Raw genomic sequence first — 25,711 nt, forward strand, 5'->3', positions numbered from 1 at the left:
ATTAGGAACCTGGAATTGCTGGAAGGTCTATAAGCCTTTATTGAAACTTGAAACCAAAGAAGGACAAGCGGAGGAAAGAATGATGAAGTAGGTTAAAAGGGGGTATTAAATACAGATGGATCCATGGGAAAATAGGTGGCTGAAGACTGAAATGAACACTGTGTTATCCCATTTTTTAGGAAATGGGCTTTCAAGCGCCCTGCAAATTTGCAAGGGGCCACAAGGTGGCAGCAGGAGAAAGATTCTGAAAAGCTAAAGGAATGAAATTGTGGGTGGATGGATAGTAGGAAGGAAGGAAGGAAAGAAAGAGAGAAGGGAGGGAGGGAGGGAGGGAGGAAGGAAGGAAGGAAGGAAGGAAGGAAGGAAGGAAGGATGGATTAGAGGAGAAGAGGAAGGGGAGGGAGGGAAGGGGAGGGAGGGAGAAGGAAGGATTAGAGGAGAAGAGGGAGGGGGAGGGAAGGAAGGAATAGCAATAGCAGACATATATTGCTTCACTGTGCTTCACAGCCATCTCTAAGCTGTTTATAGAATCAGCCCCTTGCCCCCAACAATCTGGGTCCTCATGTTACCGACCTCGGAATGACGGACGGCTGGGATCCTAACCTCGAGCCAATCAGGATCGAACTGCTGGAAGTGGGCAGAGTTAGCCTGCAATAGTTCATTCTAACCATTGGGAGGGAGGGAGGGAGGGAGGGAGGGAGGGAAGGAAGGAAGGAAGGAAGGAAGGAAGGAAGGAAGGAAGGAAGGAAGGAAGGAAGGAAGGAAGGAGATAAGTGGATCTTAGGCAGGGATGGGTGGAGGGATGGATTGATGGATGGATCACAGGGAGGGAGGGAGGGACAGAGAGGAGGGGAGGTGGAGAGGAAGGAAGGACGGGCGTTTTTTTTTTCACCCAAGTGTCCAACTATGATGTCTTCCTTCCATGGAGGTATGGCCACAGATGTTATGAGCCCTGTGGCTATGGTGGCATAGGTGGTTGATGGGGCTATCCCTACGAACTAAATTAAATTCAACAATTGATTCCAATAGAATTCCATTTCTCTGCAGTGTCCGTTACGGCCACACGGTGGCACTGCTTAACCAAGGATTTTTGGTTTAAGATTGACTTTATTTTTATTGTCCCGCGTGGGTCTAAAATAACAGAGGCAATGCATAGGGGTCCCACCCAGATAACATTTTGAACCCTTTCTATAGTAAAATAATTGAATTTGTGGACAAACTCAGCTATTGCCGCTTCAAAAATGAAGGTTATGCAGCGTTTCACTGAACAAGCCACTAGGTGGCACTGCTTAAGCAACCAACGGATATGCAAAGCGATACAATGCAGAATATCTCTCTCATATCCTATTTGTCACTCCTGAACTAGTTTTGCTCATATCCTGGAGCCTAATTTAAAAACAGAAGTATAAACCTACATGTCTTCCTAACATAAGCCACTAGATGGCTTAATTTAACCATCCCAAAAAGCATGATGCCAAAATAGCACCACCTTGTGGTGAATACGAAGAGGTTCATTTACATTTATTTATAAATTTGTATTGCCGGGAGAAATATCAACAACCTCAGATGTGCAGATGCTGCCACTCTAATGGCAGAAAGAGAAGAGGAACTAAAGAGCCTCTGGATGCGGGTGAAGGAGGAGAGTGCAAAAGTTGGCTTGAAACTCAACATTAAGAAAATTTAAGATCATGGCATCCGGCCCTCTCAACTCCTGGCAAATAGATGGGGAAGAAATGGAGGTAGGGACCGGTTTATTTTCCTGGGCTCTGAGATCACTGCAGATGGGGACTGCAGCCAAGGAATTAAAAGAGGCTTGCTCCTGGGGAGGAAAGCGATGGCAAATCTAGACAGCATCCTAAAAAGCAGAGGCATCACCCTGCCAATCAAAAGTGCTTATAGTCAAGGCTTTGGTTTTCCTAGTTGCAATGGATGGTTGTGAAAATTGGACCATAAGGAAGGCCTTTGAACTCTGGTGCTGGACTGCAAGGCCATCCAACCAGTCAGTCCTAGAGGAGATCAACCCTGGCTGCTCTTTAGAAGGCCAGATCCTGAAGAGGAAACTCAAAGACTTTGGCCACCTAATGAGAAGGAAGAAGGACTCCCTGGAGAAGAGCCTCATGCTGGGAAGGATGGAGGGCAAAAGAAGAAGAAGGGGACGGCAGAGAAGGAGGTGGCTGGATGGAGTCACCGAAGCAGTCGGTGTGAGCTTAAATGGACTCCAGAGGATGGTAGAGGACAGAAGGCCAGGAGGAACATTGTCCATGGGGTCACGATGGGTCGGACACAACTTCGCAACTAATAATAACAAATAAATTGTACTCAACTTTGCTGGACAAACTCCTTAGATCAGATGGTTCATATACCAACACAACAAAATAGTCCATTTTCAATAGTAACTACAAGGTTTAATTCAAATTTGGAATTTCTACCTGCTTTCCCCCCTCCCCCTTCCTTAAGGAAATATCATATATGGGTTATAGAAACCGGTCTAGAATTAGGAGTTGTGGTTGTGGAAATAGGGAGGGAAGAGGTTGTATAAATATACTTTTATGCTGAACACAACAAACTACACAGGTTTTATGGCCACGTTTTTTTCAAATGTTTTTATTTATTTAAAAAACAATCGTAAATCATTGCCATATTTAGAAGCATGGAGTTAGATGGGGAAATAAAGATGTTTAAAGAAAATGAATGTCAGATGAACAGGAAAAGAATATGAGGAGGGGGAGAAGAGGAGGAGGAAGAGGAGGAGGAGGAGGAGAGGAGGAGGAGAAGAGGAGGAGGAGGAAGAAGAAGAGGAGGAGGAAGAAGAGGAGGAGGAGGAGGAAGGAGGAGGAGGAGAAGAGGAGGAGGAGGAAGAAGAAGAGGAGGAGGAGGAAGAGGAGGAGAAAGGAGAAGGAGGAGGAGAAGAGGAGGAGGAGGGAAAAAAAGAGGAAGGAGGGGAAATAATAATGAATTAGATATCTTCTCTTCTTTTCCGATTTTTCTTTTCCTTCATAAGTTTTAGACGATTGCTCTTGTATTCTACGAAAAACTTGGAAACTTTTCCAACTCTGTTGGAGGTGGGCTTCTTTTAATTCCCTCAATGTTATGTTTTTCTACACACTCTCGCCCAGGAATCGCAGGTGAAACCTCAAGACTTCTGCTGAATCAATGTAAAAATGGAAAACACATAGGAATGGGATTTGACTTGACAAATAAACCTCAGCGGAGATCGGCTCGCAAACGGCGTGGAAAGATGAATTTATCTGATTGGCAGTTTTCTGCCACCGATGTTGGTTTGGGGAGATTCTCTCTTTCCCCACCCCCCTCCCCACTCACCTACACTGGAGGTTTGCACACCCATTCTCCCATTATAACGCTATTGTGCAATGAACGAACCGTGTCACAAAATCTTAGGAAGTGCACATATCAAAAGATAACTGCATTCCAGTTTTGTATATTCCCCTGTTTCCCTGAAAATAAGACCTCCCTGGATAATGAACCCAATTGGGCTTTTGAGCGCATGCGCTGAAATAAACCCTCCCCCGAAAATAAGCCCTCCCCAAAAACATTGCCACACAGCCGCAGCCATGAGGTGACCTCGCTTGCCGCCTCCTGCACTTCAAAAATAATAAGATCTCCCCGAAAATAAGGCCAAGCGCTTACTTCAGGGGTCAAAAGAAAATAAGACCCTGCCTTATTTTTAGGGAAACACGGTTTTGAGATTTAGGCAATGTCCAATGTTCCTCTGCAGAGAGAAAATCCGCTCTGGTTTTTTAAAACTGGGTGAGATCCACCTCTGGGAGGTCTCTTCCTCACGTTCAAAATGGCCAGTTGATCGCTGAGCTATATTTCTTCCCGTTGCTTGAAACTTTCACCGTTTTGGAGAGGTTTTTGGGGGCTGGGAAGATGGCCGTGTGGGCAAGGCTGGGCTGGGACCCCTTGACCAAGGAGGTCCGCGAAGGTTTGGCCAGAGAAGCTCGCGAGCCCTTGAAGAAATGAGCTTGGGAGGTCTTCGACAGAACAGAACGGGCCCCTCGCTTGATGAACGCATGCGAAAGCGTCAGGAAGTTGGTCCGCGGGACCTTGGTGGCGATGACCCGCGAAGCTTTGGCGGCCCTCGGTTGGGAGGAGATCTTTGCTTCAGGTTGCTGCAGCTCATCGATTACAGGGAGATCTGAATCCCTGACTCTGTTTCCTTGAAGGACCTTTGACCGATACTGCGTGGTGGGCCTTTTGGTCTTCTGGGACAGCTCTTCCTTACTGGAGCAAAGCAAAGGATCCTGAGAGGCGTAGAAGGTTGGTCGTCTGGAGACTTGTGGGACCTGGTCTAACCTCGGGTGGAGATCTCTGGAGGAATAAAGCACTGGGCCTTTGGTCATCCGAGGGACACGCTCGGGAACCACACAAGGCAACGACCCTTTGTGGATGGGGCCGTGTGGGCCTTTCGTCGTGCCATCATAGCCACGCGTGCTCTCGATTTGGTATTGGTAGTCCTCTACGTACGGCCTCACCGGATTCCTGGTTGTTCTCGGCTTTGAGAACTTGCTCGGGCAGGCGTCAAACTCGGTAGGGACGGTCCTGGGTTGATACCCAGCTACACGGGATGGCAAGTACGGCGTAACCCATAACCCACGTCTGTAGAGGGGGATGTTTCTGGAGGAAATCAACTTTGTGCCGTAGAGTGGGATATATTGGGAGCCGTATCTGGGAAGTCGTTTTTTAACGAACATGGGCAATGGGGGACCTATCGGCTTACAATGGTAGGCATAATAGGGCATCCTTTCTCGGGCGTAGCGATGCCTAGAGGAAGAAAAGAGGAACTGCTTATGCCTGGACTTTCAGCCTCCCTGGCTTCATGGATTCATTCAGTACATCAGCAATAATCATTCATTCTTTCATTCTTTCATTCTATCATCCATCCATTCATTCATTCATTCACTTTCAGCCCCCTGATTTCATTGATTCATTCCATGCATCAGCAATAACCATTCTTTCTTTCTTTCATTCTTTCTTTCATTCTTTCTTTCATTCTTTCTTTCATTCTTTCTTTCATTCTTTTATTCTTTCATTCATTCATTCTTTCATTCATTCATTCTTTCATTCTTTCTTTCATTCATTCTTTCTTTCATTCTTTCATTCATTCTTTCATTCATTCTTTCATTCTTTTTTCTTTCATTCATTCTTTCTTTCATTCATTCATTCTTTCTTTCATTCATTCATTCATTCATTCTTTCATTCATTCTTTCTTTCATTCATTCTTTTATACTTTCTTTCATTTTTTCATTCTTTTTTTCATTCTTTCATTCTTTCTTTCATTCTTTCTTTCTTTCATTCATTCTTTCTTTCATTCTTTCTTTCTTTCATTCTTTCATTCTTTCATTCTTTCTTTCTTTCATTCTTTCATTCCTTCTTTCATTCTTTCTTTCTTTCATTCATTCAATCATGCATTCATTCATTCATTCTTTGTTCTGTCTCCACATTTCTAAGGGGTGGATTTTAAAGATTTGAAACGTACTTTGCAAGTGACACAACTGAGTAGACCAAAGGTTAGGGTTCAGGTTTAGATAATGTTTTTTGTTTTAATGGTTTGTAGCTTATCTGGTTTGTAGGATCCCAGCCTTGTTTTAAAATAATACTTGTTTTTTTTTTTTCCAGGAGATTAGGAAATTAATTCTTTCCTACTTCTTCCTTTTGTCCAGGAAGTTGTACCCACTGCAAAGCATGTTACAAATCTTAAAAAATCCATCCCTAAAAATGTGGAGGCAAAACAACGATTGATTGAATGAATGAATGTGTCAGTCATCTTGCAGGCCTGACAGAATAAATGAATGAATGAAACGATGAACAGCCCAAGTTGGAAGAGAATTCGGGGGTCTCCCTTTCCAATATAACTCACCCCCCCCTTTTTTTCCCTGTCCCCCCAACTTACCTGCGAGAAAACTGTAAGGGATTACTCTGAATTCCATGGTCCATGGGTTTCAGCAGAAAAATCCGTACCCTTTCCAAGGAAGTCACCTTTAATATAGAAAAAGAAACACACCATTGTGTTATGGTCAAGTTTCCCCCCCAGGGTACTGACTCACAAACTCCACAACTCCTGCTTGACCTCATTTCTTGTGGTTGCACACACTCGGCTTAAATATAAGGCTGTGCCAAAAAAACCTGCCTTTTGATCACATTTCGCCGAAACGGGTTCCACAGGTAACCAAAATTAACAAGTACAAAGAGGAAAAAAAGGAAGAGAGAGAAAATTTGGATCAAAGCCAGGGATCCCTCTCGTGAGATCAAAGGAATAGATCCAGTTTAGGAATCTGGATTCTTTGCTTTAAAAAAAATTATAATTGGGATTTCCAGATGTGGCATCTGGCAACTGATGTGGGCTTCAAAGCATTGCTAATCCATCCATCCATCCATCAAATCAATCAAGATTGGTGGACTACATATCCCACCGATTGACTGATTGATTGATTGATCGATCAATCAAGATTGATGGACTACACATCTCATCGATTGATTGATCGATCGATCGATCAAGATTGATGGACTACACATCCCATCGTTACTCACCCTCGGTTGGTCAAGGGTGAGTAACCGTTGCCATCCTGACTTATTCTCTCCAGATCTCTGAAACCATATCCCAGAGGTGCTAAATTACAGCCAGTCCTTATTTAGCGACTGCCTTGTTTAGTGACTGTTGGCAGTTATTTTTTAAAAAGTAATTGGGGGGCCAATCCTCGTACTGAGGACCTTCCCAGATCTGTAAAGCCAAGGATAAGTAAAACAAGAATATTAGCACAGTGCTGTTTCACTCTAAGGACTGCTTTTTCGGTCCCCATTGCAGTCGTTAAGCGAGGCCGTAACGCGGAGGAAGGGAACAGCGCACAGCATCTCTTCAAAACAGTTGCTAATTTCATAAAAACTTTTTGGCAGAGGCTCTCTCTATCATCTGTTTTCATCGGGTCATTTCTTGGATGAAGGAGGCAGGCAAAAATACAGTTTTGCAAACTTGGACACCCAGAGAAAAACAAAACTTTAAAAACATGAAAAAGTTTTGGCTCTGCTCCGACTTTTCCGCTCCATCATTATCCCAACTAATTGTGTCTGTGTGTGTGTGTGTGTGTGTGTGTGTGTGTGTGTGTGTTGTATTTGTGCTGATAAATAAATAAAGGGAGGCTAGTATAGATCTATTTCAAGCTATTTAGCTCTCATCAGCTAGCTATACCCTTACTGGGATAAGAACCTGGGCTGTATTATATATTTTGGGCATACCAGGGGTTGTAACACAAATACATATATATTTCCCTGGCTCAGCTGATAAGGAGGAGAGCCTGTGGCTTAGTGGCTAACACATCTGCCTAATATGTAATATATCCCAGGTTCAAATCCCAGTAAGGGTATGGCTAGCTGATGAGAGCTAAACAGCTTGAAATAGATCTATACTAGTCTCCCTTTATTTATTTATCAGCACAAATTCAACATATATATATATATATATATATGAAACCTGCCTCCACTGTCTGCCACCTCCTCAAACAAACCAATCCTGCGAATTCGTTCCAAACATTTGCATCCTCTGTTTCCGCGTGTTTCAAATAACAGAATGACAGAAGAGATGGAAGAGACCTGATAGGTCATCTAGTCCAGCCCGCCACCCAAGGTTTTTTTTTTTTTCCAGTCACCTGCTGCCTTCTGCCTCCTGCAATTTTTTTTTAAAGCTTCTAAGGTTCCCCGGGTGTAGAAAACTAACTTCTCAAGCTTTCTGCTCCCCAGCCGAGGTTGGCCGCACGGATCCTGCGGGGAGCAATGGACTTACCTGTTCTCGCCAATGCCGGCTGGATTGGAGATCCCTTTGTTGAAGGGCTCGGGAGCTCAACGAGCATTTTTAAGTAGTTTAAACATTTTCCCTCCAGGGATGTGAAGCATCCTTGCTGGGAGGGACCTCTCCGCCAACCTGCCAATCCTGACATCCCCGAAATTTGCTCTGATCTTCTGTGGAAAGCACTCCGCCCTGCCATCTTCTGGGCACGCCGATTGGCCGGGTTGGCTCTAACCCTCTTTTTTTTTCTCACCGTGCCCTGCAAGACTGCAAGGAGGGATCAGTCTAAATGACACAGGAGCCGGATGATGGCTCTGCAGGGTCGAAATTTCTCTCTCTTCCCCCCCCCCCCCTCTCTAATCCCAAAGGATAATCTAATTGGGGTCGGGGTGGGGGGGAAGAGGAATGCCCTGGGGATTCAGGACTTCTTTCTGGCCTGGTGTAATTTGGTGAGCTGGCTGGTGGAGGAAGTGGAAGTGGAACACGGGGGTTGTTGTGTTGTGATTTTACACTGTGAAGATGTGCTACCTTTTAATGAGAAAACTCAGGGGTGCTTGTATTTAAGTGGGAAGTTGTGTCACGAAATGAGGGTGTTGCTAAAATCCTTCTTCACAACACACCCTAAAAGAACAAATAGGAAATTGCCTTCCCTTCTCCTTTCATTCTTCTTCCTTCCTTCTTTCCTTCCTTTTCTCCTTTCCTCACTCCTTCCTTTCACTTCATCTTCACTTCGTCTACTTTTCTTTCTTCTCCTTCCCTTCCTCTCATTTTCCTTGCTTCCTTCTTTCCTTTCTTCCTTTTCTCCTTTCCTTCCTTCCTTTCATCTTCCCTTCATCTACCTTTCTTCATTCCTCTCCTTCCCTTCCATCCTTTCCTCCTTTCCTCACTCCTTCCTTTCACTTCATCTTCACTTCGTCTACCTTCCTTCATTCCCTCTTTCCCTTCCTCTCACTTTCCTTCCTTCCTTTTTTCCATCCTTCCTTCATCTTTTCCTCCTTCCCTCTGTTCTCTTCTCTTCCCTCCCTTCCCTTCCTTTCAACTCCCTCCCTCCTTCCCTCCCTTCTTTTCTTCCTTCCCTTTTTAAAATCCAAAACCCAAAGAGAAAGACAATTTTTTTAAAAAAGCGCTTTAGATGCTCAAGAAAACATATTTCTGACTTTATTCTGGACAAACTGCAAAGATTCAGCTTTTGAATTTCCTTCTTTCTTTCCTTTCCAAATTATGTCAATCCAGCCATTTCTAGCAGTGATAAAAAATAGCAATTGAAGGAGGGGAGCATGTGGGGGGGGAAAACACAACACTTAAAACCACCTGAAGTTTCTCCTTTACCTGAAAGGAAGAGGGGAAAAAAGGGAAAAAACAAAAGTTATGACACACATCCCTTTTTTAAACTCCCAAATAAATCCATGAATTTGTCAGCTAACTTGCTCAGTATTTGCTCATTTCCCCTCCACTTCCCCCCAAACCTCCTTTTTTTCCCCCCCAAACCAGTTTGGAAAAGCAGGAATGCATTAAACACTGTTTTGGACGTTGAGGCAAAGGCGTGCTAGAAAAGAGATCTCTGTTTTTTAGTTTATTTTTTATACCCAAAGAATTTCCGCTCGGTAATTAAAGCGCTTGCAAAGTTGCAGGAAACAACTCCTCCTTTTCCTGGGTTTAACCCGATGGTGGGTGTTAGATATTAGCATATATCGGGATAAGTCTTCCCTCAGGTCCGCTCCTACAGCGGGAAACAGGTATTCCTCTGATTGGTCAATGGGCGTGCCTCATCCCTATAAAAGGGGAACCCTCCGACCACAGAGTAAGCTGGATCACTACTATCACTAATAAAGAGCTATTAAGTCACTTCGTGTCCGCAGTCTGTCTCTCGCTACCCAGATCTAACATTGGCGACGAAGGTGGGATTGAGAGTCAGATAGGACGAAGAACGCTACTCCAGAATCTCCGGATTTGATCCAGCCCAGGAATTCGGCAGCAATTCCGACAGCCATCTCAGATCACCGCAGCGCGGCAAATTCAAACTGAGAAGATGGCGATGCATGCTCCCCCCGCTCCTTTCGACCCAGAAAACGACGAATGGGAAGCTTTCATGATTCGTTTCGAGTGTTTCCTCGAAGCAAACGAATACACGGGGATCACCGATGCGAGGAAGAAAAACATCTTCCTCGGCTACTGCGGAAAGGAAGTCTTCAATACGGCCAGAGACCTCACTGCGCCTACTCCAATACAGGCAGTATCGTGGACGACGTTGCAACAAACTCTGCAAACTCATTACGCGCCAAAACCTTCCCGCCATGTCTGCCGCAAGGAATTCAACATGAGGACTCAGAAGGCGGGAGAATCAATCAATCAATATGTTGCAGCCCTACGAAAAGCAGCAGCTCACTGCGAATACAGAGATTTGGAAGAGCACATCTTAGAGCGGCTCATCTGTGGGGTAAGAGACATTTCGTTGCAAAAGAAGATGTTGGCAAACCCGAATTTAACCCTACAGGCAGCGTTAAACGAAGCAAGAGCGTCAGAATCAGCGGAGAAATCAGCGGTGACCATACAACGAGGGGCCAGCGCATACCAGCCAGCACCGAGACAAACCAGAGTTCACTATGAGGACACAAGCCCCGACTACGAGGATCCCGAGTTCGAGGACAGTCACCTAATGCAGAGCAGTCACTTGAGGCCTGGGGGGAGACCCGGATCCCGTTTGCCGCCCTGCGCAAGCTGCGGAGGGAATCACCCCAGGTCTACTTGCAGGTTCAGGAACGTTGTTTGTTCGCACTGCAACAAACTTGGGCACATCGCACGAGTGTGCCGGAGCGGAGTCCCTGCCTCACGGCAGCCACCCATGTACCGCCAACAGAAGCCCAACCCAGGGGCTTGGCGGAACCAAAAAGGGCGCCCAGAGAGAAATCCACAAGTGTTTACCCAGAGAGAAAATTTCCAAAGAGCTGAACGAGCGTATTCCCAGAGAGATTACTCACAAGAAAGTGAGCGAGCGTATCCCCAGAGAGAACACACACAAAGAGCTGAAAGAGCGTTCTATCAAGACGCTCAACGAGAGTATTTTCAGGATGTTGACGGTGAGATAGAGTTGACCCAGAGAGAGGAGTTGCGAACGTATCTCACCACAATACATCAGGTCCGCCCTAAGCGGCCAAAAAGGCTGAGAGTCACAGTCCTCTTGGAGGGCTCACCCTGCGAGCTAGAAGTTGACACAGGATCAACCCTGACGATCATTTCATGGGCATCCATGAAGCAGGCTATCCCTAGCCTCAGAAAGAGCCAACTACACGCCCCAGACGTCCTGCTACGAGACTACCAGGGGAACCAAGTCCCCATCGTGGGCCAAGGCACATTCCACATCCGTTTCAAGGACATCGAAGCCCAGCTGCCCGTGACCATCGCCAGCGCGCCATTGCAGAACCTTCTGGGGCTTGATTGGTTTGAAGCCCTGGGGTTAGAAGTCACCGGGATCAACGCCGTAAGAAACAGCAGCGCTGAACAGATTTTTAAGGAATTCGAGGATGTGTTCAGCCCCGGTCTTGGTAAGTATGTGGGTAAACCAATATCATTCAATTTAGACCCTAAAGTGGCGCCAATCCGACTTAAACCAAGACGAGTGCCTTTTGCACTCCGCCCTAAAATAGACAAAGAGATAGATAAGTTAGTGGAGCAAGGAATCCTTGAGCCGGTAGATCACGCGCGCTGGGAAACGCCCATCGTGACCCCAGTCAAGCCAGACGGATCAGTCCGCTTGTGCGCAGACTATAAATGCACAATTAATGTCGCGCTACAACAGAGCGCATATCCGGTGCCCGTAGTACAGCACCTATTGCACTCATTGGGGCCAGGAAAAGTTTTCGCTAAATTAGATATGGCACAAGCTTACCAGCAACTGCCAGTAGATAGCGCCACAGCGGAGGCCCAGACTATAGTGACGCACAGAGGAGCGTTTAAATGCAACCGGCTACAATTCGGCGTAAGTATTGCTCCAGGATTGTTCCAGAGCGTCATGGAACGACTGTTGCAAGGGATACCGGGAGTCGTCCCATATTTTGACGATATCTTGGTGTCCGCTGCAAACGAGGAGCAACTAAACAAAAGAGTCAGATCGGTTTTGGCCAGAATCAGAGAGAAGGGTCTCCGCCTGAAAAAAGAAAAATGCCAAATTAACGTGCCTAGCGTAGAATTCCTGGGTTATAGAATTGATGGTCAGGGAATTCACCCCACTGAAAAGAAAATTAAGGCGATCCAGGACGCCCCCACACCACGAAATCAAACCGAGTTGCAGGCCTTCCTCGGATTACTTAATTTCTACAGCGTTTTTCTGAGACAGAAGGCGACCGTTGCTGAGCCACTACACCGTCTACTCCAGAGGAACGCACCATGGAGATGGGGACGAGCAGAAGCTGCAGCATTCGCCGGGGTAAAGCGCCTGCTCACCACTGACTCACTACTTGTACAATACAGTCAGACCCTCCCGCTGGTATTGACCTGCGACGCATCGCCGTTCGGGGTTGGAGCAGTCCTCAGCCACAGGATGCCCGACGGGAAAGAAGCACCCATTGCTTTCTACTCCAGAACTCTTTCATCGGCCGAAAGGAACTACAGCCAAATGGACAGAGAAGCATTGGCTGCCGTTGCAGGTGTGAAACGTTTCCATGAATACCTCTACGGCCGCGATTTTGAACTCATTACTGATCACAAACCGCTGTTAGGACTTTTGGCGGGGAATCGCCCCACTCCGGTCTCCCTTTCTCCACGTATGACCAGGTGGACTGTTTTCCTGGCTGCGTACTCTTACAAGTTAATTCATCGACCGGGCTCCACTCTAGGGCACGCAGATGCGCTCAGCCGTTGCCCATTACCAGACATTTTGCCAGACCCCACTCCAGAAGTACCGGTATTGCTCATTGACTGTTTGGATTCGGGACCGGTTTCTTCTTACGACGTTGCAAGGTTCTCCTCGAAGGACAATTTAATAAAACAAGTGCAAACTTGGGTATGGAGGGGGTGGCCAAAGGGAAATGTGGGCCCGGAATTCAAAATGTTTTGGTCTAAACGGGACGAACTCTCCGTGTTACAGGGATGTTTGTTGTGGGGGGATCGAGTTGTTATTCCTTTTGCGCTACGAAAAAAGGTATTGAATGCTTTACATATGGGGCATCCGGGGATCGTGAGAATGAAAGCGTTAGCGAGAAGTTATGTGTGGTGGCCCAATATGGACAAAGAAATAGAGGAGTGGGTGGCCACTTGCGATCCATGCCAGGAGTCGAGACCAGCACCCCCGGAAGCGCCCGCCACAGAATGGGAGAAACCCAAGGCACCCTGGTCACGCATTCATATTGATTTTGCAGGGCCATTCCAGGGTCAAACCTTCCTCATAGTTGTAGATGCTTATTCTAAATGGTTGGATGTAGTCCTAATGACATCAACCACGGCAGAGGCAGTTATAAAGGTTCTTAGGCGGCTTTTCGCCACCCATGGTCTACCAGATCTGTTAGTATCGGACAACGGGCCCCAATTCACGGCCATGCAGTTCGAAACATTTTTAGCAGGGTTGGGAATCAGACACGCCCTCATCGCGCCATTCCATCCAGCGTCCAATGGTCAGGCAGAAAGAATGGTGCGGTTCGCGAAAGAGGCCCTCGCCAGGATGGGCCCGGGGGATTGGCAAACACGCATTGACCATTACCTCCTCATTCAACACATTACCCCGAGCGCAACGACGGGTAGAAGCCCCGCTGAACTACTAATGGGTCGCCGCCTACGATCTCACCTGGACAGGCTCCACCCGAATTATTCTACCTCGGCTCCCCCAGACTCTACAAGTAAGGTCAGATCTTTTAGAGAAGGAGACACTGTTTATGCTCAAAATTACACAGGGGGGACATTGTGGATACCGGCAAGGGTCATTGGCATCATGGGCCCTCGATCGTATTTGTTAGAGCTTGAAGATGGGCGGAATTGGAGAAGGCACATCGATCAGCTTCGAGGTCGCCTAGCACACTCCAACTTAAGGGATGAGGGCGAAAGTTTCCTGTCCACAGAAAGACAACCGCAGGGAAATTTCATCCCAGGAAACGACGACACCGGCGAGCTAAGCGGGGGACAGGACATCACGCACGCAGCGGAGCAACCCCCCGTCATCACAGCCGCTGAGCAAACCCCCGTCATCGCAGCCGAACAAGATACCAGGGAAAAGAGCATCGAAAACGCAAGACCTCCAGAAACAGAAAAAGCACCCGATCCTGCAACTACTTCAAACCAACAGGAAACCAATCCTGCAAGTACTTCAACACAACCTGAACTCCGACGTTCCTCCCGAGCAAGACAAACACCCACCTACCTAAAGGACTATGTCACCTACCGCAACGTCCCATCTAGGAGGGGAGGGGTGTTAGATATTAGCATATATCGGGATAAGTCTTCCCTCAGGTCCGCTCCTACAGCGGGAAACAGGTATTCCTCTGATTGGTCAATGGGCGTGCCTCATCCCTATAAAAGGGGAACCCTCCGACCACAGAGTAAGCTGGATCACTACTATCACTAATAAAGAGCTATTAAGTCACTTCGTGTCCGCAGTCTGTCTCTCGCTACCCAGATCTAACAGTGGGCAATTATTATTTCGTTTTCCTACTTTACCCCAAATGCGAAGCCCTTGTCCTGCCTGCAAACTCGGCTAAAGATCTCCCTGCAGAAAGATGTGGACTGACTTTACTTTATTATATTTTATTAAACCTAACTCTAACCCCTAGTTTAATTTTTTTTAAAATACATTTTATATAAATATATTGAATTCAGTGTAATTGTCCTGGCATTTCACTTGCCATAAAAACCAAAGTGAAAACAAATAACCTACATACTATTTTAAACAGCACTAGTATTCTATAAATTTTTGACCATCACATTCCTTCTAATGCAACGAAGCATATATAGTATCTTTTTCCAAGTCCACCTAATCTGATTTTTTTCATATTCCACCTCGTGCTTCTAACCGTTGATAGAATCTGTTCTATGTGTCGTAATATTCGGTCTCTCCTTTGTCTTTTATTTTTAACGTTAGTCTATCCATTTCTGCACAGATTGGTATCTTCCTTATTATCTCCTCCTCTGAAGGGCCTGTTTTCACTCCTCAACTTTTGCCCAGGCACCATTCTCGCTGCGGTCAGGAGATGGAGTATTAGATATATTGCCTCTTTATCATAACCACTTGATATAATGCCTAATAGAAATCGTTCTGGCTTGAACTCAATACGTTGTCTGACTATTTTTTCTAACCGCATGTGAATTTGTATCCAAAATTTCCTTGCCTTTATGCAGCTCCACCACACGTGGTAGTATGTGCCTGGTATTTGTTTACATTTCCAACAGTTTGAGGACATGTTACTAAACATTTTAGCCACGCTTGCTGGAGGGAGATGCCACCTACAGAATATTTTATAAAGAATTGGACTTGAAGATGCAACTTTGGGTCCCTGGTTAAACGCTCCGAGCTGGTCTGGCCTCTGAGCATGAACAGAGTACTTTACTCACCATGCCCAGAGGCTACAGAGGAGATCTTGGTGATGAAAGAAGAAAGCAAGACGAGAAAATGTATTTGCAAATATGAGGGGGGGGGTCTCCTTCTCATTTGGAAAGGATGCCCGTGAAAATTAAGCCAAAAGTTGAACATTGGATGAGCCCAAAGGCGAACGAAGCAGAAACAGGAGGCAGAAGAAGTAATAGTTGTCTTCCAAATTTCTCGGTCCAGAAAATGATTTTCAGTTCAGGAAAGACAAAAGGAGGCCACCACCTGTTGTTACTACCGTGTGTGCACGTAGTCTCGGGTACACAAACAAGGCGTTGTGATCTTATCGTGCTTTTTAATTAAATTTTTGGGGAAGCCTCGGGAAATCTTTCCATCCGCAGGAATTTCGCTTGTCTCTGCAATCCCAACTGCTAATTAGCTGTGATGGCTACAATACGCAGCCTTCTCATACTCGCCACCCTCCTTTGTTATAAAACAGAAGAACGACACGAAGGCACAAAGGAAACAACGCCGGACAAGGCTTGGCCCTTTTTACAACATTGAGAAGACAGCTTTACGTTGGTTTAGTCCAGGGTTCCCCCAATCCCAGTCCGTGGTTGGTCACCGGGCCACAAGAAGTCAAAAACTGGGCATATACAAAACCTTTGCCAGACCAATTCTCAAATGCAGCTCCTCTGCCTGGAATACGCACTGTATTTTGGACATTAATACAATCGAGCGAGTCCAGAGGTATTTCACAAGAAGATTACTCCACTCCTCTGCTCACAACAGACTTCCTTATGGCACCAGGCTCGAAATTTTGGACTTGGACAACATAGAATTACACTGACTAAGGTCTGACCTAAGTGAAGTACACAAAATTGTCTGCTACAACGTCCTACCTGTCTACGACTACTTCAGCTTCAACCTCAATAATACACGGGCAAACAATAGATACAAAATCAAGGTCAACCGCTCCAAACTCGATTGCAGAAAATGCGACTTCAGCCACAGAGTGGTCAGCGCCTGGAATGCTCTACCTGACTCCGTTGTTACATCCTCAAACCCCCCACAGCTTCAACCCCAAACTAGAGATAGCGTGGACCTCACCCCATTCCTAAGAGGGGGTGCATAAGCACACCAGCGTGTCTACCGTCCCTGTCCCACTGTCCCCATTTATTTGTACTAATTTCCCTTGTCTATGTCCATGTTTATACTTATACCTGTTATCTCGTACGTGTTTGACAAACTAAGTAAATGAAATAAATACATAAATAAATAAATGGAGAACTTTGGTTGCACGAGGACCTCCCTAGCAAGCTTCTACCCATTTCCTCAGCCTGGAATTTCAGGAATTCTAAAATCCCAGACATGAAATGTTGGGTCCAGAGCTTTGCAAACACCTTCATCGTTGTGCCAAAAAGGAGAGAAAGGAAAATAAAAATGAAATGCCAACCAGCAAAGACAATGAGGCTAATATTTCACAATAAGCCAACAGAAAGCAACACACAACTCCTTGTTCATCTTCTGGAGACGCGCGGGGTCTCCAGCTTTGCCAAGAGGGCCCATCGCAGACGTTGTGTGGTTGTTTTCCTACACAACCTCAGAGGGATCCTTGTAGCTTGCTGGCTTTTGGGCATAGCAATGAAAAACCCTCCAGCTTTTCCTCAGTAGAAATTGTTTCGTTCCAGGTCTAAGATTAAGGAGCTTACGCCCAAAGAAGTGTCAATTTCAGCAGAATGAAAGGGTGGTGGATCGCCCTCGATGTCACTTCCTTCTCCTCGTCCGCCTCCCTTTTTTAATAAAAGAGGATTGGAAGAAAAGGAACAAGATTGCGGTGAACATAATTGGGACCTAACCCCGAATTAAAGCTTCGTGGGTGTAATTTAGAAGCTAACCAGGACAAGCCCTTTGCTTTGGAGAAAGTCTAGTCAATTTCGTTGGCTGGGTAGAAGAGGATAAACATGCGGGGAATTGCTGATTTGGCAATTAAAGTGCAGCGGCTGAATTCTTCCTCATTTCTCCACCCAGCATTGCAAAAGAGCCACCATGGGACACTGGAGAAGATGTTGGATTAGGACTTCTGTGATGGAGGCTCAAGCTTGAAGCTCCTTGGAGAACTTCTCAAATCAACCTAGCTTATTTTGTTGTCCTGGGGAAACTCTAAAAGAGAGGAGATATTTTGAGATTTTACATTGGGCCGGGCAGGTTAAATGGAAAGGGTCCCCTCGCACATAAGTGCTAGTCGTTCCCAACTCCTGGGGGGCGGTGCTCACCTCCGTTTCAAAGCCGAAGAGCCAGCGCTGCCCGATGACATCTCCGTGGTCATGTGGCCGGCATGACTCAACGCCGAAGGTGCACGGAACGCTCTTCCCTTCCCACCAAAGGTGGTCCCTATTTTTTCTACTTGCACTTTTTACGTGCTTTTGAACTGCTAGGTTGGCAGAAGCCGGGACAAGTCACGGGAGCTCACTCCGTTACGCGGCGCTGGGGATTCGAACCACTGAACTGCCCACCTTTCTGATCGACAAGCTCAGAGTCTTAGCCACTGAGCAGAGCAGGTTACAAAGCTAAAATAATGACATCATCCCCACCTTTTTCAATTCCATGGTGTCCGGTAGCAATGCTGTAGGAGAAGGAATGGACTGAACAATCTATCAGGTGCATTTCAGCTTTACAATTCTATTTTGCTAATAATTTTGTCCACCATCTAAAAGAGGTCGTTTCTGATTATTTTATCTGGGCATAACAATAATGACGACTACTGCAAACAACAGCAGAAACTGTTTGTGGCAAAAGAAAGCAAAGATGGTACCAATAGGTGCCCTGGTTGGAATCCCAATTTTTAGTATTATTACAACAATAATACATCCACAAATTGCAGCTTCCTGCAATAACACCAGCGGAACTGCAAAAAAACTGGGCTACTCGGAACATCTTATATTTTGAGAAGGTCCTCGGTTGATACTTAGGATGCTGGCAGCAAACCGTATCAACCAGTCATTGGTATTTGTGATGCATTTTTGAACGTTCAGTTGGCTGAGTTTCATGTTTAATGAATAAAGTATATAATAATTTGGCTGCTTGAAGGGATTAAAGGAGGATGGAAATAACAAGAGGGAGAGAGACTTTGCGTTGCAAGATTGCAAGAATGAGGTCAGCCTTCTCAAACAGAACAGACAGGAAACAGGAAATTCTTAACAGAATCTTGCAGGTCTGAAGGCACAAATCTCCCGCTGTCTCTTTTTATAATCTGAGAAGTTAAGGGAAGGTCCCTTCCTAGCTCTTTTTTTTCCCCTCCGCCCATTATGTAGCCAAGGGCTATGCTGTCCCTTATCTGACCATTCCTAATCAGCATCTTTCCCTCCCCGTCTCCCAAGGCCATTCTCACACACCCTTACGAGGGATCAGCAAAAACACAAAAAGGACTCCGTCCAAACCGAGCTGAAACGAAGCATGTGACGCTTAAGCACATGCAAATCAGCCTCCTACAATTCGTTAGGCGTGCTCGTTAGAAAGCCAGGGGAGCGTTGTACAGCCAAATGAAGCAGGAAACTCACAACCCAGCGGCTCCGTTTTGGTGTCTGCTGTATGTCGCAAGTGGGGTAGGATCAGTGGTGTATCAGCCATTAAGCAGACTAAGTACGTGCTTAGGCCCAAGGGAGCACCACAAAGTTGAGAAAGAAAAATAAAACAGCATATGCAAAGGAAGGGGGGCACTAAGATTTGTCCGTGTTCTGGGCACCAGTGAGTCTTAATCCGCCACTGGGTGAGACCCACAACACAAGTGTGAATACCACTTTATAAGGCCTTGGTAAGGCCACACTTGGAATATTGCATCCAGTTTTGGTCGCCACGATGTAGAAAAGATGTGGAGACTCTAGAAAGAGTGCAGAGAAGAGCAACAAAGAGGATTAGGGGACTGGAGGCTAAAACATATGAAGAACGGTTGCAGGAACTGGGGATGTTTAGCTTAAGAGAAAGAAGGACTAGGGGAGACATGATAGAAGTGTTCCAATATTTCAGGGGTTGCCACAAAGAAGAGGGAGTCAAACTATTCTCCAAGGCACCTGAGGGCAGAACAAGAAGCAACTGATGGAAACTAATCAAGGAGAGAAGCAACTTAGAACTGAGGAGAAATTTCCTGACAGTTAGAACAATTAATCAGTGGAACAGAAGTTGCCTCCAGAAGTTGTGAATGCCCCAACACTGGAAGTCTTTAAGAAGATGTTGGATAGCCATTTGTCTGAAGTAGTAGTAGACCTTCAAGGTCCCTTCCAACTCTGCTATTCTAGTCTATTCTACAATACAATACAATAGCAGAGTTGGAAGGGACCTTGGAGGTCTTCTAGTCCAACCCCCTACCTAGGCAGGAAACCCTATACCGTTTCAGACAAATGGCTATCCAACATCTTCTTAAAGACTTCCAGTGTTGGGGCTTTCACAACTTCTGGGGGCAACTTCTGTTCCACTGATTAATTGTTCTAACTGTCAGGAAGTTTCTCCTCAGTTCTGAGTTGCTTCTCTCCTTGTTTAGTTTCCACCCATTGCTTCTTGTCCTACCCTCAAGTGCTTTGGAGAATAGCTTGACTCCCTCTTCTTTGGGGCAGCCCTGAGTTATTGGAAGACTGCTATCATGTCTCCCCTTGCCCTTCTTTTCATTAAACTAGACCTACCCAGTTCCTGCAACCGTTCTTCATATGTTTGAGCTTCCAGTCCCCTAATCATCTATTCTAAAGAAGCATAGGAATTGGATTTGCCCTGCTAAAAGAAAAGAAGAGAACGCCGAGTAATCCACACGCAACTGAGAAGTTCTCCCCATTTCACAATTCTTTTTGAAAAATACGAAACCTGGTGGACCGACATAACAGCAGTAATAAAAGAATAACAGAAACGTCTGCTCTGACGAAGCCAAGCGAGGTGTTGAAAATTAAGCAACACAACAGGTCACCTTACGTTTCGAAAGGAGCCGCCGAACGATCTGACACGAATTTGCAAGAGACGTGCAGACTCGGGGTGTAAATTACTGTGCGCTGTTTGGGATTCCTTGGCTAGATAAAGTCTCTAATCGCGCCGGCTTAATTGGATGAGGAGGTTGCATCACAGCTGTCTGTCATGTGCTGAGAAAGCAAAAAAAGATCTGGAGTTCTGGGATCATTTTGTGATGTCTGCACAGTAGATGCCCACAAAAGAAGTTGGCATACTTGAGTTGCCTCTTCCAATTCCTTTTGTCCCGCTTTGGAGTCAAAAAAAAGAGATTTGTGGAGCTCCTGAATCCAACTACGTAGTCAGTTGAGATGTCACACTTTCTTCTATTCGTTTGTCCATCTTTCCCGTCTTCCATAGAATTCTTCATTGGCCAAGTGTGGTTGGACACGCAAGGAACGTTGTCTTTGGTGCAGATGCTCTCGGTGTCCATAAAAAGATACCTTCGTCATGAATCATAAGGTACAGCACTTCTCTCACCAGTAGGGGGCAGAAGAAGAACACCAGGCCTATAAGCTTCAGGCCTCCAGAAAGTTCTTTGTACTGAACTCCTTACTTTATGGGAAAGGGGCAGGACCCTATGGAATTGTGAGAGTGACCCTATGGAAATAACTCTGGTGTCGCAATAGTACAATACAATACAATACAATACAATAGTAGAGTTGGAAGGGACCTTGGATGTCTTCTAGTCCAACCCGCTGCCTAGGCAGGAAACCCTATACCGTTCCAGACAAATGGCTATCCAAAATCTTCTTAAAGACTTCCAGTGTTGGGGCATTCACAACTTCTGGAGGCTCTGACCGAGGGCAGTCCGGTCTCTTCTTGAAAGCTTCCAGGGATGATAATAACCCAACCGAATCAGGAAGCCATCACTAGTTAAGCACATTAGTAGCAACTGTGGTTGAACCCTGAGCTTTAGAAGTTCCTTGTCACGTCAATAGAGGGCAATCAAGGATCATTGTCCAAGGGAAAGAATCCCAACCCTCACAAGAGTTGGGTTTAACCCTCACAAGAGTTGGGTTGTGCTTCTGGACAACATCAAGCCAGGAGTGCGCTGGAAGGAAGGAGGATAGAGGGAAGGAAGGAAGGGAAGGAGAGAGGGAGGGAGGGAGGGAGAGAGGAAGGAAGGAAGGGAGGGAGGGAGGGAGGGAGGGAGGGAGGAAGGAAGGAAGGAAGGAAGGAAGGAAGGAAGGAAGGAAGGAAGGAAGGAAGGAAGGAGGGAAAATTCAGTTTTAATCACATTAAAATCTGTAGGGGCGGGAGAGAAGGAAGGAAAGGAGGGAGGGGGGCAAAGAAGGGAGAAACAGAAAGGAAGGAGGGAGGGAGGGAGGAAAGAAGGAAAATTCAGTTTTAATCACATTGAAAATGTGTAGGGGCAGGAGAGAAGGAAGGAAAGGAGGGAGGGAGGGAGAGAAAGAAAAAGAAAAAAGAAAGAAAGAAAGAAAGAAAGAAAGAAAGAAAGAAAGAAAGAAAGAAGAGAAAAGACGAAGGAAGAAAGGAAGGAAGAATTCAGTTTATTGGTACACACGTATCACCAGACTTTTTACAAAGTTCCGAAACATATCTATCCGCCTGTGCCTACGTGTGTGTGCGTGTGTGTGTATAAGACATAGACAACACACATCCTTCCTCTTCCTCTTAAGTCTTTCCCCCTCTTTCTCTGCCTCCCCCCCCACCTGCTTTTCCCTCCACCTTTTCCTGGCTGAATCAGGCCCAGTGATGTCACCGCTCAGATGCCGCAACCTGGGCCGCTGGTAGGTTTTGTAAACACCCTGTGTGGTTGTCGGTTTATTATTTTTTCCTTCTCTCTCTCTCTCTCTCTCTCTCTCTCTCTCTCTCTCTCTCTCTCTCTCTCTCTCTCTCTCTCTCTCAACAAGGATATCGGGAGGGTGAGCGAAGCAAGGAAATGACTCACTTTGGCACGAAGCCCTGCCTGGCTCCTTATGGGTCCAAATCACGTGAAGCGACTTTAATTCTCCTAGAAAATTGCCTTTTCCACCCTCTGAATGTTTTTCCTGCTACAGAGACCGGGAAAAACTCCGGAGGTTGGGTAGGGAAGGGGGAAAAAGGGGGAGAGAGAGAGAATCAAATAATTGAGAGAAGAGAGAGCAAAGTTCCTAAACTAGCATCGACTAAATTCGGGGGTAGATAGTTAACCATGGCTAGGGTTTATTTTCTCCCCGACTTTTAACCTAGGGGTCGGCGACTTTAAACACAAAGAGCCACATGAAGATCTCTTCATGGTCTCCCATCCTGTTACTTAAGGAGGTTGGTCCCTGTTTGGGTTTTTTTTTAAGCCCAGTCGAAACCCATCAGGTGCTGCCATCCTGCAGACCCTCCCTCCCTCTCTCTAGTCCTTCCTTCTCTCTCTCTCTCTAGTCTTTCCTCTCTCTAGTCCTCCCTCCCTCTCTCTCTCTAGTCTTTCCTTCCTTCCCTCCCTCCCTCTCTCTAGTCCTTCCTTCCCTCTCTCTAATCCTCCTGTCCTCCTCTCTCTAGTCTTTCCTTCCTTCCCTCCCTCTCTCTAGTCCTTCCTTCCCTCCCTCTCTCTAGTCCTCCTATCTTCCTCTCTCTAGTCTTTCCTTCCTTCCTTCCCTCCCTCTCGCTAGTTTTTCCTTCCTTCCCTCCCTCTCTCTAGTCCTCCTGTCCTCCTCTCTCTAATCTTTCCTTCCTTCCCTCCCTCTCTCTAGTCCTTCCTTCCCTCCCACTCTCTAGTCCTCCTGTCTTCCTCTCTCTAGTCTTTCCTTCCTTCCTTCCCTCCCTCTCGCTAGTTTTTCCTTCCTTCCCTCCCTCTCTCTAGTCCTCCTGTCCTCCTCTCTCTAGTCTTTCCTTCCTTCCTTCCCTCCCTCTCGCTAGTTTTTCCTTCCTTCCCTCCCTCTCTCTAGTCCTTCCTTTCCCCCTCCCTCTAGTCCTCTTGTCCTCCTCTCTCTAGCCTTTCCTTCCTTCCCTCCCTCCCTCTCTCTAGTCCTTCCTTCTTTCTTTCCAACTTCAAACCTCAAAAGAAGGTCCCATCGAAATATCAGCCCGTTGAGTTGCACATGGCTAACTCTTCCAACCCTCCCCGCTAGGCCTCTGACTGTGCTGGGATCTGTCAGTCTTTAAAGACTGGATCTCCCAACAGGGACGTTACCATTGGCTCTCTGATCTCAGCTTCATCTTACACCGGGCCCAATTCTGGAGTTCAGCTTTTTTTTTCAATGCACAAGGGGTGGCCTTTGAAAACTGAAATATGGGTCTGGGGTGCCACGATCGGAAACCCACCCGCTTCTATCAGGTCTGCTTCTACCCATCCAGATGTCAATGCTTTCCGCTCTCATGGAAGACGCAGGCAACTCTAGTCAACAAACCATCATCGTTTAGCTCGCCGGGGGAGGGAGATATCACAGCTCTGGAGAAGGAGGCAAGCAAGCTTTGCGTCGCTTCCCCATGACTGAAGTCAATTCACGTTTCTTTCTTTTTATTTTGTGTGTGTGTTCCCCACTTTGACAGGGATTGGCAGCTGAGCTTTTGAAAAACGTTCCCCGGGAGATGGAATGCAGGGCCGTCCCTTGAAAACACGAGGAACAAATGAAGGCAAGATGAGAAAGGGTGGAGAAGTGAAGGACAATAACCCATCATTAGCCACCCAGGCTGAGTCCTGCCCTTGAAAAGCTGGTCACACAGGTTCTGATGTATATAAGGAAATGCATTCCAGGGAACTGGGATGGTGCCTTCTCAGATGACAGAGTTGAGGTCGGCTCTGAAGGCACCAGCCAACCACAGGTCAAGAAGTTCTCCTTAACATTAAGGTGGTCACCCAAACAGACGTCTATTTCTCAATCCACCAAGGTCGTGGTTGTCCCAGAGATACTATTTCAAGAGGCAACTGGACTTTGCTTTTCCTTGAAGACGTTTTGCTCCTCATCCAAGTAGCTTCCAAAGATGCCTTCAAGAGCAACTGGTTTTTTTGAAGACATCTCGCTTCTCGTCCGAGAAGCTTCTTCAGCTCTGAGTGACTGGATGGTGGGGAACTGCCTTCAAAGGGAAACCAAGGAAGGCCAGTTGCCTCTTGAAAAAAGCATTTTTGGGACCACCGTGAACTGGATGACTGAGAATCTCCATAGACATCTAAGAAGCTTCTTCAGTTCTGGATGAACTATTCAGTTCTTCAGTCAGAACTGAAGAAGCTTCCTGGATGAGAAGCGAAACATCTTTAAGGAGCAACAAAGACCAGTTGTCTTTTGAAAAAGCACCTTGGGGGGAACACCCAAATGGACGTCTATTTCTCAATCCACCAAGGTCGTGGTTATCCCAAAGATACTATAAAGACTGATAAAAACCACAATTCGTTGTGAAGCTGGTGAAATTTCTACCAGAAATTTCTCCTTTCAATCTCAAAGTAACATTGTACTCCAAACGAGGGCATACAAAACCTTTGCTAGACCGATTCTTGAATACAGCTCCTCTGCCTGGAATCCATACTGCATATCGGACATTAACACAATTGAGCAAGACCAGAGGTATTTCACGAGAAGAGTCCTCCACTCCTCTGCTCACCATAGAATCCCTTATGCCACCGGGCTCACAATATTGGCCTTGGACAACCTGTACTACTAAGCGTAGTACACAAAATTTCTGCTACAACGTCCTACCTGTCAACGACTTCTTCAGCTTCAACCGCAATAACACACGGGCAAACAATCGATACAAACTCAAGGTCAAATTGCTCCAAACTCGGTCGCAGGAAATACGACTTCCGCCACAGAGCGGTCAACGCCTGGAATGCTCTACCTGACTCCGTTGTTACATCCTCAAACCCCCCACAACTTCAGCCTCAAATTGTCCACTGTAGACCTCACCCCATTTCTAAGAGGTCCGTAAAGGGGGCGTGCATAAGCGCACCAGTGTATCTAATGTCCCTCTCCTACTGTCCCTATTTCCTGTGTTCTTATTCATGTTGATTCTTATTCCTGTTACCTTGGACCTATGAGTCACAAACTAAATCAATCAATAAAATCTCCAGCCAAAAATCCTGGGATTTCTCTCACTAGCTAGGATTCAGAAGCAGGTTAGGTTTAAGCCTGGGAGTTCTTCGAGTCAGCTGCTTTGTCCTCCTACCCAGATTAGGTCATTGTTCTTCCCCTCTCAGTTCGTCCGATGTTCATTACACCAACCTGTGATTCCTTATCTCATCTTTTTAATTACAGATGAGGCAAAGAACAACTCATTTCCCTTTCATTCCCCCCCCTCCCAACTCAGCTCATTGAGTAGGATAATATTTGGGCACTGTCTACCACTGTTTATCTTGACCTGGCATGCTAAACTGGGTTAGGGAAGGCTTAGTATGTTGGATAAATGGCATTAAAAAATTTAAAAATCTGATTTTTTAAAAAAAATTAAAAAATTGATGTTTATTCACCCTGACCCTAGAGAATTTAACA

Source organism: Natrix helvetica (genome assembly GCF_964273705.1).
Source record: "Natrix helvetica genome assembly, chromosome: 16".
NCBI classification, from domain to species: domain Eukaryota; kingdom Metazoa; phylum Chordata; class Lepidosauria; order Squamata; family Natricidae; genus Natrix; species Natrix helvetica.